Source organism: Lepidochelys olivacea, assembly GCF_965140295.1.
Source record: "Lepidochelys olivacea isolate rLepOli2 genome assembly, chromosome: 1".
NCBI classification, from domain to species: Eukaryota; Metazoa; Chordata; order Testudines; family Cheloniidae; genus Lepidochelys; species Lepidochelys olivacea.
The window spans coordinates 71842371-71861163 of record NC_140411.1 but is presented as its reverse complement, the minus strand read 5'-3'; the positions used below and the strand labels follow the sequence as shown (position 1 = coordinate 71861163).

At 38.9% G+C, this 18793-nt stretch overlaps 1 long non-coding RNA gene across 1 annotated transcript; it reads right to left on the bottom strand.

Moving 5' to 3' along the window:
* Positions 1–8161: 8161 nt before the first annotated feature.
* Positions 8162–17171, bottom strand: LOC311514906. Its single transcript, XR_014709968.1, has 3 exons — positions 17002–17171; positions 12640–12703; positions 8162–8320 (listed from the first exon to the last, which is right to left on the bottom strand). It is a non-coding gene; the product is annotated as an uncharacterized lncRNA (long non-coding RNA).
* Between the last annotated feature and the right edge of the window lie 1622 nt (positions 17172–18793).

Below are 18793 nucleotides of genomic sequence, written 5' to 3'. Positions count from 1 at the left end.
ATTATTTATGATCTTTATTTGTATATGTTATGCATGGTAACAGCTGAGATATATACCTTCTTATCTGAAAAGAGCACTAGTGTAAGTTGCTTTAAATAGTTTTATTGATTATTGTCTTGCTGATGGGCAAGGAAGAATAGGCTTTGTGCATTATAGTCACCTATCAAATGACAGATAAAGGTAGGAAACAATGAATCATTTGTTATAAGAAAAAATAGTCAGCCAGTGCAGACAACAGTATTGACTGGAAATAAAGACTATTTTAACTTTATTTCCTGGCAAAATAATTTATTTCAGGCTAGAGTATTCTGCCAATCAGTGATTTTAGTAAAATGTAAATGGATCTATATTTGGTACAGTATTATGAAATATATTTATGCAATTTTTATTGAAGCAGGACTTGACATAAATGTCAAAATTCGTTTCTAATGTGCTTCCTTTGTGGATGAAGTTATTCCCATTTTTACAAATGGGGGGATACCTACACAGTTTTGTGAATCCATTGCTGAAATTAGCTATCAGCTCCCATCAGGGGACACCTGATGTTAAAGACTGCTGTGTTTCAAATATCAATAAAAATTCAACCTTTGCTGCAATTTGAAACCATCTGTTGACATCCAAGTTGGATACTGCATGTGAAGTAAGATAGATTTCTACTTTTCATATTAAGACTTTGGTCTTTATACGGCTGTCACTTACTTCTTGGGCATCTTAGGTTTTTGTATAATTTAAATGAGCTAATACACTCTGTGCTTTGTCACCCTGTAATCAAGTGTATCTTGTGGACATTTCTGCTGATGAAAGGATGAAAACACCACATCAAAATGGAATTTTCACAAGAAAGTTTAAACTTTTATATATTCTGTTGTAAAAAAGAAAAAAAATTACGAAAAATAGAGGCAATTAAGTTTAAGCACTCCACAGTAAAATAACTGTATATAAATGAAAATACTTAAACATGAATAGAAGAAAATGAAATGTTCGCAATTGTTCTATTCCTATATTCACCTAATTCCAGGTATATAAAAAAAAAGTTGTATTGGAAATTAAATTAATCCAAGAGTCTTAGCTTGAAGTAGCCACTGAACTCAAATGTGGATGAACAATGACCTTTTGGGAATGCAAAAGCAGCCAAAATGGAATAAGATTTTGTTTTCCCTATAAAATTTTGTGAAAAAATAACTTTTCTTTGCCTAACTCTTACACACAAAGGGAAAAAATTCTGAACAGTGGACTGTTACCATGACAAAAAACATTTGTATGTCAAAATGTAAACATTAGTATGCCTTGTTAGTTCCTCAGTACCTAAATATTATGGGCCAGATCCTCAGATGCTGTAAATCAACATAGCTCCATTGAAGCAGACAATCCCCATTGAAATCCTAAATCACTACTGACAATTATATTTTTACACAATTGGCAAATGGCAACCCTTAAATAAAGCTGTGCAATTTTATACTGTGTATGCAGTTAAGAATCCTACATAATACAATGGGGCATCTGCTAATAGCAATAACCACTCTATAAAGAGTTAACTCATGTGCTTGGTCTTATGAGGAGAAGTGCATCCTACTGGGGTCTTAAAAGCTGGACAGACATTGTAAAATTGTAGCTGAGCATAATCTCTCCATTACAGAGGCCACTCAAGACTCTTCACTTAAATTATCCTTTTTGAGAAATGTGCTTCATGCACTATCAGACACCTTTAAATGAAGCCCAAATGCTGCTCTATGGAACAGCCTGTACAATCGATTTTTAGAACAGATACAGTTGCCCTGATTGAGGAAAACACATGCTTAAATCCAGCCCTATTCATCAAAGTATTTAAGAGTATGCTTATTTGCAGTAGGATTTAAACGTGTGCTTTTGTGCTTTCCTAAAAAGGGATTCTATCCTGAATAAAACCAATATATTGGCACTAAAGATTCATATGTCCTTTGATGCTTCAACCACCATTCCAGAGGACATGTGTCCATGCTGATGATGGGTTCTGCTTGATAATGATCCAAAACAGTGAGGGCTGATGCATGTTCATTTCATTCATCTGAGTCAGATGCCACCAGCAGAAGGTTAACTTTCTTTTTTGGTGGTTGGGTTCTGTGTTGCTCTTTTAAAACTTCTGAAAGCATGCTCCACTCCTCATCCCTCTCAGATTTTGGAAGCCAACAGATTCTTAAATCTTGGGTCAAGTGCTGTAGCTATCTTTAAAAATTTCACATTGGTATCTTCGTGTTTTGTCAAATTTGCAGTGAAAGTGTTCTTAAAAAGAACATGTCTGGGTCATCCAAGATTTCTATAACATGAAATATATGGCAGAATGCAGGTAAACCAGAGCAGGAGACATAGAATTCTCCCCCAAGGAGTTCAATCACAAATGTAATTAACACATTATTTTTTAACAAGCGTCATAAGCATGGAAGCCATCCTCTGGAACAATGGCTGAATCATGAAGAGACATATGACTCTTTAGCTCATCTGGCACATAAATATCTTGCAACAGTTCCATACGAACTCCTGGTCTCACTTTCAGGTGACATTGTAATTAAGAAGTAGGCAGCATTAAGTCACGTAAATGTAAACAAACTTGTTTGTCTTAGTGAGTGGCAGAACATAGAATCATAGAATATCAGGGTTGGAAGGGACGTCAAGAGGTCATCTAGTCCAACCCCCTGCTCAAAGCAGGACCAATCCACAACTAAATCATCCCAGCCAGGGCTTAGTCAAGCCTGACCTTAAAAACCTCAAAGGAAGGAGATTCCACCACCTCCCTAGGTAATGCATTCCAGTGTTTCCACTCTCCTTGTGAAAAAGTTTTCCCTAATATCCAACCTAAACCTCCCCCACTGCAACTTGAGACCATTACTCCTTGTTCTGTCATCTGCTACCACTGAGAACAATCTAGATCCATCCTCTTTGGAACCCCCTTTCAGGTAGTTGAAAGCAGCTATCAAATCCCGCCTCAGTCTTCTCTTCTGCAGACTAAACAATCCCAGTTCCCTCAGCCTCTCCTCATATGTCATGTGTTCCAGTCCCCTAATCATTTTTGTTGCCCTCCGCTGGACTCTTTCCAATTTTTCCGCATCTTTCTTGTAGTGTGGGGCCCAAAACTGGACACAGTACTCCAGATGAGGCCTCACCAATGTCGAATAGAAGGGGACGATCACATCCCTCGATCTGCTGGCAATGCCCTTACATATACATCCCAAAATGCCATTGCCCTTCTTGGCAACAAGGGCACACTGACTCATATCCAGCTTCTCATCCACTGTAACCCCTAGGTCCTTTTCTGCAGAACTGCTGCCGAGCCATTCGGTCCCTAGTCTGTAGCGGTGCATGGGATTCTTCCATCCTAAGTGCAAGACTCTGCACTTGTCCTTGTTGAACCTCATCAGATTTCTTTTGGCCCAATCCTCTAATTTGTCTAGGGCCCTCTGTATCCTATGCCTCCAGCATATCTAACTTTCCTCCCAGTTTAGTGTCATCTGCAAACTTGCTGAGGGTACAATCCACACCATCCTCCAGATCATTTATGAAGATATTGAACAAAACCGGCCCCAGGACCGACCCTTGGGGCACTCCACTTGATACCGGCTGCCAACTAGACATGGAGCATTGATCACTACCCGTTGAGCCCAACAATCTAGCCAACTTTCTATCCACCTTAGAGTCCATTCATCCAGCCCATACTACTTTAACTTGCTGGTAAGAATACTGTGGGAGACAGTGTCAAAAGCTTTGCTAAAGTCAAGGAACAACACGTCCATTGCTTTCCCCTCATCCACAGAGCCAGTTATCTCATCAGAGAAGGCAATTAGATTAGTCAGGCATGACTTGCCCTTGGTGAATCCATGCTGACTGTTCCTGATCACTTTCCTCTCCTCTAAGTGCTTCAGAATTGATTACTTGAGGACCTGCTCTATGATTTTTCCAGGATGTACAAGATGTAGGACTGAGTGGACTTGTAGACTCTAAAGTTTTATATTGCTTTGTTTCTGAGTGCAATTATGTAACAAAAAAAATAAATTTGTAAATTACACTTTCATGATAGAGATTGCACCACAGTACTTGTATAAGTTGAATTGGAAAATACTATTTCTTTTTCATTTTTACAGTACAAAATTTGTAATAAAAAATAATATAAAGTGAGCACTGTACACTTTGTATTCTGTGTTGGAATTGAAATAGATATTTGAAAATGTAGAAAAACATCCAAAAATATTTAATACATTTCAATAGGTATTCTATTGTTTAACAGTGCAATTAATCGTGATTAATTTTTTGAGTTAATCACATGCATTAACTATGATTACTAGACAGCCCTATAAATTATACTAACTATTCAAATATTGTGGGAATACTGCAGCTCTGCAAGGATAAAGCCTCCATCAGCAGAGATGTTAGCAGCTCTATTAACCTCTTAATTCCTGATACACAATGCACTAGCCCTCCTAGCCACATTCTCAAAAATGCCAGATAGATCGTGCAATTGTGCTGTAGCAAGTACATATGGTTTCACTGCAGTAGTGGTAAATGAGACTTCCCTGGTATACTCTTCACCATGAAATGATTAATACTAGTTTTCTGCTGGAAAACAAACCCCTGTTTAAGACAGCATGCCGTAGTCATTTAGCACAGAATATGTCACTATAGAAAACCATGTGGTTTCCAAATCGAATCTGGGGGGCAGAGAGGAAAGGTAGAAATTTATTGTTTGGTATTTAGCTTTCCTAAATAAATGGTTGTGTCCAGCCGCCATTTCACACCCCATTTTCAAGCCCATTGGATTCACATTGCTGATTAAAAATGTGTTATGTTTAAAATGAATTTTAAACTAAGCTTTAGTCCTGGATTTCAATTAGATATGTCCACTAAAGTAAACTTCAAAATTTTCTCTCTCCTTCTTTCTATAATTTTCCTACAAAAAGAAAAAAATATATAAAATTTAAAAACACTGGTATCATAGTTTAGGAATCCAGTGTCCAAAATACTGTTCCTAAATCGATGCTACTAATTCTGAAATAGACCTTCCTGCATTCATACATTTTAAAGGTGAGTGGGTGGACTGCAAAATGGGATTATAATAGAAATTGATTTATAATGTTAGTGCCTGATTCTACCACTCATAATCACAATGATTAGCGCCCTCTTCTTGTGAGTAGTCTTATAGAAGCCAATGGGTAGGCAGATCAGAGATAGGTTATTGTCAGCATATAATTCCACTGCACTTTTTATCCCAGACACAGCTACTATCAGTGTCAAAATACAGGAGAGGGGTTTCCAGACACACCAGAAGAGGTAACTCCCAGAAAAGATTGTTCTTGTCAGATTTTGGCATTTTCAATATACTTGAAGAGCATTATGTTCAAAGAAGCAAACTTTGTGGCCTTTATTCACACAGAATTTCAATGCTTTCTGAAGTTCATACAACTTGTAGAATACAGAAGCATCTCTTAAAGGGTTCAGGCCCAGTGGTAAGGCAGCTTGAGCTACTTTTCCATGGTGTTCCCATGACAAAGTCTGAGTTATGAATTGTGCAACTTTTATAAACACTAAATACATATATAGAAAAAATTAAAATAAAATTGTATCTGTGCTTTCCTTCTATGTTTTTATTACAACAATTTAAAGAACACTGAACTGACTGACAAAATGTAGTATTTAAATGGACAGCATTTTATTATCTCCTTTACTAGGTAGCACAGTATATTTTGGTCAAAGAAGTCAGCTGCAGAGCTATTTGTTGCACTCTACATTTTGTTTCAACCCATTTAATTTTTTTAAACTAAAAGGTCTCAAAGATTATAAATATTTATCTGTAAATATTCAGTCTGGACACCCGTCACAAGTTGCTCAAGCATAAATGAGGTTGAACAGAAACCACATTGCTTTGATACCTCACCGATCAGTCTGCATTCAGTGGACCATTGTATGCTTGTTGAAAATATATATAAACTTTGAGAGAGTTTTGGAAAAAGTGAATGGGCTTGAAATAAAATGTAAAGTAAAAAGAAATTGCTCTTCAGCTAACACCCCACGTGACAAAATATAGAGTGATGCCTCCTAGACAGGAAGCAATAACGTTAAGCCTGCTGAAATACCATATTTGGCAGTAAATACCCTGCTGTTAAAAATGTTGCATGAGGACTATGTGCAAAAATGTTCAAAAAACTATGATAAAGTTGTAGTTAGTATACCTGTATAGCTTTCTATTCTTTCCCTATAAATCTAATTTATCATTTTAAATAAGACTAATTTGGTAAGAAAATAACAAAAGTAGTCAGGTTGTTGGATACACTGTGATTTCAAATTACGTGATGAAGGAAGACCGAATAATTGATTGTTACACTAGCATTCCCTTTTATACACGGCACTAGTCTTCCATTTTAAATTGGATCATCTTGGATTTTTGCAAGCCATCTATTATAGTAAGATCTCTTGAACATCTTGTAATATAACTGTAGAACACAATTAAGATTTTGCTCTATGAATTCTACACCGTTTCCTTGGTCCAGCCCCATTATTTGTTTACTGAGAAACATGTCTACTACCTGTGTTTACATTTCCTGTTTCATTATAGTCTGTCCACTACTTATCTAGGTTAAAGACTTTCCTTAATTTGTGTAGGCTGAAGAAAGTCTTGTATTTTTATTTTTTATTGTGTTATTCAATGTTAATATAGAGACTTTGCTGTGATTTTGGATGTGTCTATTATCCATTATCCTTATTAGAGACAGAACAGGTAGCACTGCCTACACTTGTTTCTGACACCCAACTATGAGACCCTATTTGCAGTTGGTCATAACTTTACCAAACGTTTCCACCATGTAACTTTCCATGCTGGGTGTCTGTCTCCAACTGATTTTTATTTTTAATTATTTTATTTCCCCAAAAATAGTCCAGCTGTTCCTGAGAATGAGACTAGGGGAAAAGACATTATTCTCTCCATGGTAAATTCTTAAAACCGTGTTTTGTTTTGTTTTTGAGACACTCCACATGCATTTTGCCAGAGAGGTTGGCTTTGCACCAGGGTGAGCCATTTATTGCTTCCATGAAAGTGTCCCACAATGGCCAAATTATATGGTTTTAAAAATCTCCGTTTGAGATGCTCAGTAGAGACTTGTTAGTCCAGGAGCTAAATTCTCCCAAGATTCCATTTGCACTGAACAAGCTCCTGCCTGGGCTGCACAGGACTTTCCCTGCAATTGATGCTCCTGTCTGTTGTGGGCCACCGTGACACATGACACATGAACCGAAACTGGGAGATGTTCTGTCTCAAGCTCTCAATGCTCCTGTACAGGCAATGTGAAGGAGGAAACATGAGTTGAATGCATAGGGAATGAGAAGTGGACCTGGAGGCAGATAGGAGGTGTAATGGATTGAGACAAGGAATCTGGTGTGTGGAGGGATACTGTCTCATGGGAGATGAAGAGTAGTGGGCAGGAGGCTGAGATCACATGAGGAGTCTGGATCTGGGATGCGAAAGAAAACTGAAGAATGTGAGGTGAAACTGAAGTATCACATCACCTGATGCCAGGCCAGGTAAACCTTAAAATAATAGCTTGTTATCTGAGGATTTTTAAAACAGTGTTATAGATGAGTTGGTCCCAGGATATTAGATACAAGATGGGTGAGGTAATATCTTTTATTGGACCACCTTCTGTTGGTGAGTCAGACACGCTTTTGAGCTTAAAGCTTGTCTCTCTCACCAACAGAAGGTGGTCCAATCAAATATATTACTTCACCCACCTTGTCTCTCTGATAGTTGAGGACTCATTTATGTATGTTAATAGAGGTGGGTTGTGTAACTGTCACCGCTATGTGCAGATCTGTTCTAGATATTTCTGTGTAGAGCAATGCAGCAATATCTTTAAAAATATATTCCACTATATTTATCCCTCAGGTCAAGTGAGTTTGTTTCTTGTGACCCAAAACTAGTGTTTTGCTATAGGAAAGTGATCATGTTCGCAAGAATTTCTTTGTATAGGAAGCAATCATTAGTCTTGGGACTGGACAAGTTTCAACTTCAATGGATGTCTTGGTAGATAAGGTAAATCTTTGTGTCTTTATGTTGAGGAAGTCTACACATAGTTTATACTGGAATATTTAGTGCAGTGGCTATGATTTTGCAAGGTGTTTAAACAAGTGTCTATCTTTAAGAACATGACAAGACCCATTGAAGTAAATGTGCTGTGATAGACCGAAGCCAGTTGGGTACAGTAGAAGGCAAATACACTGGCCACTGGATAAGCAGTTTTCTGTTCCCTGACTGACCATAGCAGGGGCTGCTCCAGGCTAGGGTGGACACATAGCTCCAGTTAACCTGCAAAGAGACAGTTGAAGCCATTAGGCTAATGAGAACACCCGAATTCAATTAACCTGCAAAGAGTCAGGTGAGGCTGTTAAGCTAATGTGAACACCTGACTCTAAGGCCCCTCTGATACTATAAAAGGGCTCACTCCAGTCAGGCAAAGGGGAGCGGAAGTGGGGCTGAAGGGTGGAGTAATGAAGACACCCTCAAGCCACTGGAAAGGTAGCCCTAAGGCATGGGTGAAGAAGGCGTTGAGAGAAGCCCGAGAGCTTTGGGGAAGTGGCCCAGGGAAATGTAGCAACTCTAGTAGTGAAAGGTTGGCTGTCAACAGCTGCTGCCATTAGGGTCCCTGAGCCAGAACCCAGAGTAGAGGGTGACCCCACGTTCTCCCCAACCCGCCAGTACAGAAACACCTCCTGGGAAGGGAAGACAGGCCCCTCTCAGGACAGGAGGCTAAACTGTTCTGGAATAAGCCTGTAGGGACAACAGACTGTAGGAGTTCTCTCACCAACCTTCTTGCTGGCTTATGATGAAAAGGGCTCAGTGAACTGTACCCTGGCCCCAGAGAGAGAAGGGCTACTTGGAGGGTCACAGTGAGCCTCTGAGGCTAGCATAAACCACCTGGAAGCATGGGACCCATGCGGACAAGGTTGGAGCTCTGTCACAGTACTTAAAAAGGTACATACACACTTAATTACCTTGCAGAATGGGGACAGACTATTAAGAAATATTGTGCAGCATATACAAAAAATCCAAAATTTATTTAAACTTTGGAATATTCTACACACAAACTTTTAAAATGAAGAAAAATATTTTTAACCTATAATAAGTACCACTGAGGCTTAAGATTTTGATCTTGTTTGAAATTCAGTTGACATCTGTGGTGCTGCCAGCATATCCACATTTGGAAATCCAAGCAAGAAAATAAAATAACCACATCGTACAATATCCATCAAAACACTGGCAGTGGTGAGATGAAAAAGCAATCAGTGAGGGGAAAAAATGATGAAATCATATTACATTTTAATATGCCTATCAAGTTGACATTTATGCTAACTAGATAGGAAAAAGTGTCAAGATTTTGTTTGAAAAATTCTTTTTTACCATAAGTAGCATTAGTTCTGTCATCAAGGATTCAAGGACGCTTTACAAAATTTAAATAAAGACTATAAAGAAAACCCATCCACAATAAAAATAATTATTTAGTAGATACACGTGTTTTGAATCAATTTTACTTCCTGACTGGATTGTTTAAAATGTGCTACACAGAGGTAATGCTCTACATTACCATCCAACTTCCACAGCTTATTCAAATAATAAAACTTTTGGCCCCTGAAGATGCCTAGACATCTCTTGAATAAATTCTTTTATCTGTGAAAATGGAAAAATGTAGGCAGCCAAAATATTTCAATAAGCACCTAACAGTTTCATTTCAAATAGAGTTTCATTTCAAAGGCATCGTTTGATTCCTTAACCTAGGGCACTTATAAAATAGTTTTTAGTAGTTCAAGATAAGCTCTGATGTGTCTCTGGAGTGGAAAGAGGACAGTAAAGATGGATTCACAAGAAAGAAAGATGTCTGGGTGGCTTAAGTTCTGTACCCCTCCTCCTAGAACATGTAGGTTTGGTGACTGGTAAATAAAAAGGTGCTTAATGGTTATAAATAATGTAAACTCCTGGGGATAGGGGGTCTCACTACTTTTAAGTCTTGAAGTGAGGATAATTTGCAGTGGCATCCGGCAAAATAAAAGGAAAATGGAGGGGAAGAGATGAAATGCCTTGGAGACCAGATTACCAGAATTAAACTTGTTTGTCATCCTAGTGAGACAATAAAGACCTGTTTGGGAAACATAGGCCTCATGCTAGGTTAGGTTTTTTACACCCACAGTGCCTTGCAAGCAACAAAGGATCATGCTCAGTAGTCCTATCAGTAACTCAATGCTGCTTTCTCACAACCTTCATTTGTTCCTGCAGATTCAAGTGCTAGGTCAAATGATTCACCACAGTGAGTGGGGTGGATTAAATAGATTCACTTACAGAGGATGAGTGAATGTAAATAGAGAGCTGGGGGACAAGAAACAGGAGGAGCAGCCACTGGAAATGGGAAGAGAAATTATGATAATCAGTTGGAGAGGAAGAGGAGAAAGAAGAACAGTTTGGGCGAATGGCAAAGGAGAATGGCATTCTCTTATAAAAATATAATACATGCTGTGTGAAAACATATTATACTATATTATAAAAACTGCATGTCACTAGTAGTGCTTATAAGAATCTGTAATTCAATTTGGAAGTACTGGTGACATTAACAAATCACTTGAGCTGAGCTCTTAAGGTTTATTATGTCGCCATTTCTCCTTAGGGAAATTACTTATACTGTATGTGCAGTTTGGTATACATAATTCTTTATATTTACCAAATTACATGGCATTCTATAGTAGGCTGCATAATTTAAAGTAATGCATTAAGTACTCTGGGCACATACATTGTTTTAAGAAAATGTGCACAGGACAACGTGCTTTATTACAACTTTTCATAATTGTCATCCTCTAAGGATTCTTAATGTGCTTTTATAATCCATTTTATGAGAAGATAATGTAATAAATGTAACTAAATCTAGCAATCATTTTCTGTAATAAGTATTTATGATGCAATTGTGAATGGAAACTTTGATACCCCAATAATTTTAAAGACTATATGCCTGTGATATAATTGCTAAATTCACTAGTATTCTTTGGTTCCTTTGCACCATTCCAGTGATGCAATAGAGCCGTAAACCTGGCTTATATGGCTGGTTAAGCCAGGTTTACAGCTGCTTTGCATCATTAGAGTAGCACAAAACAGATGGAGCATACTAATGAAATTATCTGATATGTTTTCATGACTGAAATATATCCTATATTACCTTTGCAGAATTACCTATGTTGCTGGTTAACATTTAGGTGCTGTCAAGGTTCCTCCCCCACTCTGAACTCTAGGGTACAGATGTGGGGACCTGCATGAAAAACCTCCTAAGCTTATCTTTACCAGCTTAGGTCAAAACTTCCCCGAGGTACAAAATATTCCACCCGTTGTCCTTGGATTGGCCGCTACCACCACCAAACTAATACTGGTTATTGGGGAAGAGCTGTTTGGACGTGTCTTTCCCCCCAAATACTTCCCAAAACCTTGCACCCCACTTCCTGGACAAGGTTTGGTAAAAAGCCTCACCAATTTGCCTAGGTGACTACAGACCCAGACCCTTGGATCTGAGAACAATGAACAATCCTCCCAACACTTGCACCCCCCCTTTCCTGGGAAATGTTGGATAAAAAGCCTCACCAATTTGCATAGGTGACCACAGACCCAAACCCTTGAATCTGAGAACAATGAAAAAGCATTCAGTTTCTTACAAGAAGACTTTTAATAAAAATAGAAGTAAATAGAAATAAAGAAATCCCCCCTGTAAAATCAGGGTGGTAGGTATCTTACAGGGTAATTAGATTCAAAAACATAGAGAACCCCTCTAGGCAAAACCTTAAGTTACAAAAAAGATACACAGACAGAAATAGTTATTCTATTCAGCACAATTCTTTTCTCAGCCATTTAAAGAAATCATAATCTAACACATACCTAGCTAGAGTACTTACTAAAAGTTCTAAGACTCCATTCCTGGTCTATCCCCGGCAGAAACCAGCATATAGACAGACCCACAGACCCTTTGTTTCTCTCCCTCCTCCCAGCTTTTGAAAGTATCTTGTCTCCTCATTGGTCATTTTGGTCAGGTGCCAGCGAGGTTACCTTTAGCTTCTTAACCCTTTACAGGTGAGAGGAGCTTTCCCCTGGCCAGGAGGGATTTCAAAGGGGTTTACCCTTCCCTTTATATGTATGACAGGTGCATACTGCTGGTACTTGGTTTGAGATGAAGATAAAGGAAAGGCTAATATAAAGCCAAGTTCAGGGTCTGAACCCTGTAATCATTTTACCTGTGGAATCCCCATTGGGTTCAGTGGAAGTTTGCTTGTAGACAGGGCATATGACCCAGTTTATTACAGGATTGGCTACAAGTGTTGTCTTTGTGTAAGTGACCATTCCTTTGAGATTCGGAGTAACCTGAATATCATTGTGATTTTTTTTTTTTTGGTGTAAGGGACCATCTATCACAAAAGCCAGCGTGCCTGGGTGGCAAGATGGACCAGAGTACCTAAGGAGACTATGACTCCATGTTAAGGCAGTTATCTTGCTTCAGGAGTTAACACTTGATGGCTGGTTGGTGAAATCTAAGTATAGATCTTACAACTTATTTGCAGTCTGTGCCCTGCATCTTAACAGTCTGCCCTGAGGTTGGTACTCACACTCTTGGTCCACTGCAGCTAACTTAACAGTTCTTTTCATCTAACCATGCTTTTTGGACAGCATCTGCAAGAAAATGGAAAATACTACATTGAAATGTCACCAAGATACTTATATATAACATTCACACAAGTTACAATTTTGTCCATCATTGCAGTATTTTTAAAAATTATCTTTTTCTTAACCCCATAATTACCTTTTATAGGCCAGATATAACAAGAAAATTCATGTGAAAACAGCTCAAACTGAGTGGTCAGTTTGGATGAGCTGTTACCAGCAGGAGAGTGAGTTTGTGTGTGTATGGGGGTAGGGGGGATGTGAGAGAACCTGGATTTGTGCTGGAAATGGCCCACCTTAATTATGCACATTGTAGGGAGAATGGTCACTTTGGATGAGCTATTACCAGCAGGATAGTGAGTTTGTGTGTGTGTGGTTTTTGGGAGGGGGGTGAGGGGGTGAGAGAACCTGGATTTGTGCAGGAAATGGTCCAACTTTATTATCATACACATTGTGTAAAGAGTTGTCACTTTGGATGGGCTATCACCAGCAGGAAAGTGAATTTGTGGGGGGGGGTGGAGGGTGAGAACACCTGGATTTGTGCTGGAAATGGCCCACCTGATGATCACTTTAGATAAGCTATTACCAGCAGGACAGTGGGGTGAGAGGAGGTATTGTTTCATATTCTCTGTGTATATATAAAGTCTGCTGCAGTTTCCACGGCATGCATCCAATGAAGTGAGCTGTAGCTCACGAAAGCTCATGCTCAAATAAATTGGTTAGTCTCTAAGGTGCCACAAGTACTCCTTTTCTTTTTGTGGTTATTTTATTAGAGTTACTCAGTGGTGGAGGGAAATAAACTATTAAGTTATGTTAGTTATCTTCCTGCCACAGCAAGATGGTTCCTAATAGCATATTCTCCAATGTCTATAGGGAATATAGTTAGATGGTGAAGGCTGCAGTGATGAGAATATGCTGATACATGAAGATTTGTATCTTTTTTTTCACCCAGCACGTGCAACATTGTCTCACCACTCTGCAGACACAGTGCTTAAGAGACTTTGGACCATGGATATAGAACAGGTGGATTTCATTGAAACCTGGACAGACTAAAGTTCTCAAAGTATTTACTTCTTTTGATCAACTGGAAAGCCTCACCATAGTTCACCCTCCAGCACTGAGCCTGCATAGTCAAATAGCACAGATGCTAAAAACACCTTCTTCCACCTCTGGAGAGCAAGAGGACCCCATGTAGTCCCTTTGTTTCTGACAAAGACCCAGTCATAGTATTTCACTCATTTATCATCTCCAGGCTGGGCTACTGTAATGTTCTTTTGTTTTCATCTTCCACAAGAAGTTCACAAATAACCTACAACTGGTAACCACCCTCACAGGCCATCTTCTCAGTATCATGAGCAGTAGAGCACTTATCCCACTGGTACTCCACAACCTGAACTGGATCTCCACGTGCTGTTACATCCAATTAGCTGCTATTTATTTTATACTCATGGTTTTTTTCCCCTTCAATATATATTTTACACTGTTACACTGAAGAATCATCACCGCTATTAACTGCCCTTAATGTTATTTAAAGCGTCATATTAATTTACCAACCCTACAGGACATAGCAATTATTTCTGTCATTGCATAGCTGGCTTACTTGTTGACAGCAATGAAATTAATAGGCATCATTTAATGGTCAGAGCTTTTTCTGACCTTTCTTTGACTCCGTGTGCACCAAAATTATTTGTTCACTCAACTGTGCTTACATAAAACCCTAATGCTAACAGATTGGATTTAGCATATCTGAAAGCAGAAGGTCTTCCTCAGCAGGAACGGGTTCAGTGTGTGCAGTGTTGAACAATAGCAGCAAGAACTGTCCATATTATTACAAATCTGCCCAAGATAGAAAGCATAAAGGATGCACAGCCACAATATTCCTCTAAGAAATTACTTCCAGACGTGATGTAAACAAGCAATGAATGTACAAGTGCCTACATGTAATGTTCCATCTGTAGACTGACTTGGAGCTAGCTGAGCAGTAGAGGAGAAATATTGGTATTCCTCTTTCAAAGCAAACTTGTTGAATGATAAGTTATATTTAACAAATGGACTTATTTATTTCTTAGAAATTATGGCTGATTGGCATGTAGTTGACAGTAAAATGGATATTGTTATTACTGTTAGTTGTGGTATTACCAGCCATTGACAAGGATCCCATTGTTCATTTAATAATATAAGGATATAAAAGTTATATTTCTTTTTTAAATTTTGTGTATAACATTGTTTAGGCAGCTATAATCCAGAGAAATTTACAACCAGGAGTATTATGGGAAATGAGCCAAAATCCATGAAAGTCAATTGAAATATCATATTGATTTCCATGGGCATAAGATTAGGCCCTTTTTCTAGTGTATATATTATATAGAGAGCTGGGTGAATAAGGGTTTTTCTATCTAGTTAGGTAATGGAGACTATGGGAGTGTGATTTCTAAAGTGGATTGACACGATGAATCTTAAGTGGTCTGTGTAGACCCTGCTGCTGCACACTAGATTCCCTAGTGAGATTTAGCATAGTATTAAAACAAACTAGGGAACCTTTAGTCTGCACTAGCAGGGTCAACACAGACCAAATAATAGACAGCACATTTGTGCATTTTAGAAATCACACCCCTCATAGTCCCCATTACTTCCCCATGCAGACAAGCCTGAATTCTTTTTTTGTGGTTCACCTACTGTAGACAATCCTATAGCCTTGTGGTTCAGACATTCATCAAGGAGAGGGGAGATCTAAATTCAAGTCCCAGTTTCCAAGTGGGGATTCCAATGTGGGTCTCTCTCATTCCAGGCAAGTGCCCTAACCACTGGGATAAAAGGACACATAGTTTGCTGGGCCTGAAAAACTTACATGTTATATTCATAAATAGTTTTGGTTTGAACAAAACTGCATTTTTCTTTGAATAAACTATTTCTCCCAACAATTTCATCCAGCTTTAGTTACATGTGGAATAATTCCACAATCTGGTTCCTGCTACCTTTTTAAATCATTCCAACACAGAGTACAGCATGGGTTTTATTGTAACACCCTTTTTCACTGATAAAATGAGATGTCTCTCTCTCATTTTGCATACAAAATGGAAAAAGCTTAGCAATACAAATGGGATGGCTGTGGAAAAGTTGGTAAGTCTGGTTTATTTTTTTCCTTTTGTTTTTAGTATTTACATTTCTAAATATATAAACTAAGATGGAAAAATAAAGGTATTATTAAATATTTCACTAAAATCCTAAAGGTTTTTGGAAGAGTTCTCAAGTAATTCAGGATGCAAATGGCACTCTTTATTGTAAGAACCAGACAGAAAATAGTAGAGCAAAGCATCATGACTAGGAAAGTTTTGAAAGGCTAGTCACATCAAAGGACTGTGAATTGTGAATTTTGTGATAAAGTTCAGGTTCAGGGCAGTTCTTATTTTATCAAAACCAATTTGCCTATTTCCTGTTACAAATATGTCTCAAAAGAATAACATGAAAGGAGGAAAGAAAAGCAAAAACAGCAGTAGGCAAAACTGAAAAAGACTAAGGGAAAAAAAATATGAAATGTAGGGTGACAAACATTTAACAAGAAAATGCTGACTAATATGGGTTAATGTGCCTAATTGTAAGCATTCAACTTCGGAAAAAAAAGCTAGTCTCAGTTTTCTCAGATTTGATTGTGTGTATGTCTTTATTTCAAGGCTTCTTCCACTTACTTTATAGTCATCATTGCTGAGAGGCCAACATCTATATTTCTTAAGAATGTCCCAGTTTTCTAGGGTTTCAGAATAGCAGCCATGTTAGTCTGTATCCACAAAAAGAAAAGGAGGACTTGTGGCACCTGAGAGACTAACAAATTTATTTGAGCATAAGCTTTCATGAGCTACATGAAAGCTTATGCTCAAATAAATTTGTTAGTCTCTCAGGTGCCACAAGTCCTCCTTTTCTTTTGTTCAGTTTTCTAAGACTGCCATTATATGCCAGCTCACATCTACTGAAATGCATGTGTTACAGGACCAGTAGACCTCATCGCCCTCAGGAAAGGCAAGGTCAGGATAGGCCCGGTGGCCAATGGGACTCCCCTGGACTGCAGGGAAGCACGGCCTGATGCCAAAGTCAATAGGTCTCCCCTTGGCTGAGGGGAAGCACAGCATAATGCACATTCAGTTGGGGGTGGTTCAGTGGGCCACCCCACAAAGGGGGCAGCTGCGTAGGGGGACCCAGCCCCCCCATTCCACCAGGTTCCAGCCCAGGGTTCTGGAAGTGGTAAATGCATTCACCCAACATGCTGACTGCTGCTGAGACATGGGCTAGTCCCTCGCTGGGATGTTTCCTACCATGACTCCTGCAGTTGAAGTCAGGGAGTCTTGAGAGTCTGTGAGCTCCTCAGGTGGTGGCTGAAATCTCCCTGGGGCAAGTACCTGGTCCCCTGCCTGGGCCTTGGCATCTCCTGCTCCTATGGTCTGGGATCCTGGCTGCTTCTCAGCTGAAGCTAGCAAGCTGCATCCTTCCTCCTCAGCAGCCAGCCCAGACTGAGCTAGGCTGCTCCCTTTTATACTGCAGCAGCAGTTGGATCATGCCCAGCAGAGGGTGGGGGGGGTGTGGGGGGGAGGGGCATAGCTTCTGCTACTAAGATCACTGCTTTAACCCCTTCCACTCCAGTGTTGGCCAGTACACTCTGTCACAGCACATTTAGGCTAATTTCAGAATAATCAGTTGGCTGCTTGACCATCCCATTTCCCCCACCAAACTCAGTCTGTGACCCAACATTCTCCAGCAACTACCCCTACAACTCTCTACAGCAGTGCAAGGAAACAATCTGCATTAATTCACCTTAGGGCAAAGACTGCAATTTTTCTTGGCCCTTGTGTCGATTGCACGAGCTTTTGTGGAAGGGAGAAGACTCCTTGCATTCTCCCTACCTGCCACTTATGAAAAGGCCAGGGATTATCTGACTTTTAGCATGCACTGTGTTTTAAAGCACGGTAACATTTTCCAGAATTGTGTTGCTTGTAAGCCTTCAGTCCTGCTTTGTTTGTGACAGCCCTCACTTCTGCATTATTCCAGGGTTTTCAAAGACTTAGAGAAGCTGTATTTTTATGACATGAAGCAACCTCATAAAACTGTCTCAAGTTGCTAAAGCAACAGAAATAAACAACCATTCTGGACACCTCAACTATCAGCATGTATATTTTATTTGGTCATCATAAATAGAAAACTCATCAGCATGGTGTCAGGTCTATTTGGAATGCAGTACAATTTCTTTTAAATATCCATTTGCATGAATTAGTATTTCTATATCTTAATGCACTGGAAGCACAGCAAGAGAGGCGGGCCAGATTCTGATTTCAAATAGTCTGGCATAAATCTAAAGGAACTGCATTGACTTTGGTGGGGTTATTTTGTAGTTTACACAGGTATACCTGGGATTAGGATTTAGCTCCAATGTTAGCATGACACTTCTTACAGCAAGTAATAGCCTACTGTAAAGCTGTAATTATTATTATCAAAAATAATTGCAAGTGCTCGGAGTCCTTTAGGGCAACTACACTGGCCAGCACAATGGAAAATAAGTGATTTAAAACCCACTTTAGCTGTGTGTATCTTAAATGTTGTACTTTATCGCATTATGTAAATTAAGTATATTTGTAAGAAAGACTAGTGTAACAACTAGGTATGCCCTGATACAAGTGATAAGGGTGACTTTATATTATCCACTTCATAATGAATGTATAAAATGATATGTTTGTGGACAAACCTATCCAACTTGGTGGCAGATGGCTGAAAAGGCTACTTAAGAATTTTTTCAAAGGACATAGAAAGTGCCTGATAATTAATAAATAGCAGATGCTGTCATTTTGAATCCTATCACATGCACAAAATCCAAATAATATAAAAAGATTTCTTTTGAAAACACTTCATAGTCCATTCCTATGCTTCCACAGCCAAAATTTGTTAGCATTTCAGAATAATGTGCTTAATATCACAGCAATGGGAGGCCACAGAAACTCACTACCACTTGGTTCCACAAGCTACAAATAGTCATGCAATAATTCTGAAAGAGTATTGTAGCTATTAACATGAGAGTTCTTTGAAACCAGGAGTTGGTACATTGTAAGCAAGATGAAA